This window comes from Somniosus microcephalus, chromosome 4 (genome assembly GCF_052327205.1).
Source record: "Somniosus microcephalus isolate GS21.2 chromosome 4, FLI_Smic_1.0, whole genome shotgun sequence".
NCBI lineage: Eukaryota > Metazoa > Chordata > Chondrichthyes > Squaliformes > Somniosidae > Somniosus > Somniosus microcephalus.
Genome location: NC_140990.1, coordinates 1694185 through 1695965, shown reverse-complemented (window position 1 = coordinate 1695965; position 1781 = coordinate 1694185). Strand labels below are relative to the sequence as shown.

The following is a 1781-nucleotide window of genomic DNA, read 5'->3' as shown; positions in this document are numbered from 1 at the left end:
ATTCTCTTAGAGACAGTCTGCAAACAATGCCAGCACCAGGATGGCCGAGTGGTTAAGGCATTGGACTTAAGATCCAATGGGTTTATACCCACAGTGGGTTCAAACCCCACTTCTGGTAGTTCTTTAATTTAAGATCCATTTCCTTTCATCCTGCTCAGCAACACTTCCTTGTCAACAGCTGATTCTCCAAGAAACAATGAGATATTTATAGATATGGAAAGAAAGGTCTCATATGTAATTCTTCAAGTCCTATTTTGCCATCAGCTGAATCTGCATTTTTCTCTCTGTCTCTCTCTGTCTGTCTCTCTCTGTCTCTGTCTGTCCCTCTCTGTCCGTCTCTCTCTGTTTCTCTGTCTGTCACTCTGTCTGTCTCTCTCTGCCTGTCTCTGTCTTTCACTCTCTGTCTGTTTCTCTCTGACTGTCTCTCTCTGTGTCCCTGTCTCTCTTTCTCTGTTTCTCTCTCTGTCTCTGTCGTTCTCATTTGTCCAGTTTTGTTCACAGCTCGATTCTTGCTCTGACCGACTTTGCACGTGTTAATTCCTCATTAGTATAATGATGAGTGTCCTTGCTTATTATTTGTAAAGGCCGGGGTTCAATTCGCCGATGGGGCGGGCAATTTTTATCAACCCCAATTTTAAACATTTACAAAGCTTCTTAAAATCATTCTCTTCAGAACAGAAAAAATCCACTTTTGGATTTGAGACTAGATTCTTGGTGCCCACCAGGTGTAGAGCTGTGAACCATTACGTTTCTCACTGGGCAGCATTTCAAAATTAAACAAACTCCCAGTCGGTTTAATCGTCAATTACAAGGCTTAAAGTTCCATGGATTGTAACAGCTCGACATTTCAACTGATCTGCAAGAGTTGACGAAATCTACGACAAGAATCTCACTATCTGTCACTCTGTCTCCCTCTCATTCTCTCACTCTCTTTCTGTCTCTCTCTGTTACACATTTGTCATACGCCTCCGTTTCTCTCTCTCTCTCTCTATCCTTCTGTTGTTGATCACTCCTTCCTCTGGGGCTGATGAATGAGCCCAGGTCTTTTCAGAGCGCCATTCTTGCTCTGCGATTCTGCACAGTAACGCCATCCATCAGTTCCTCGTCAGATATAGTGAACTATCCCTAACTGCAACTCCCGAGGTCGGCTTTCAATTCCGCGATGGAGTGGAAGCATTTTTAAGATGTCAAACTGTATTTCTATTTCCTGGTGTAGCTTTATGTTAAAAAGCTACAGTGATAAAAGAAGAGTAAAAAACATGCGAGAGGAGATTGTCTCTTGAAATTTCATGACACGAGACTGTTCAGGGACTGAGTGCTGTTTTGCTTCAGAGCGATGGATGACTGCAATTTTATCTGAGCAACATTTAAAATCTTACAGACCTAGTAGTCGCAGCCGAGTGGTTAAGGCGATGGGCTAGAAATCCGTTTGGGGTTTCCCTGCACAGGTTCGGTTCCAGCACTACTCATTTTTTAATGTAACCAAATTCCTGGGGAACTAATCCTGAGTTGGGCAGAATTAAATCCAACACCTCGAAGTTTTTCACTTTTTCATTGTGCAAGTATGCACGAAATATACGGTCACTAATAGAACAATAATCAGACAAATCAGGGTATAAACTAATTTGGCAGCGGTCCATATCTTCCTGATATAAATACCCTCGCATTTCTGGTATCATCCTTGTAAATCCTCTGTGTGTCTGTCTGTGTCTGTGTGTCTCTGTGTCGATCTGTGTGTCTCGCCATGTGTGTGTGTCTACCTGTGTGTCTCTCTGTGTTGG

General features: G+C 42.8%; 1 non-coding gene across 1 annotated transcript; it reads left to right on the top strand.

Annotated features, from left to right (window-relative positions):
- The first annotated feature begins 34 nt into the window (after positions 1 to 34).
- trnal-uaa (transfer RNA leucine (anticodon UAA)) lies at positions 35 to 118 on the top strand. Its single transcript has one exon. It is a non-coding gene; the product is annotated as a tRNA-Leu (tRNA).
- Positions 119 to 1781: the final 1663 nt, after the last annotated feature.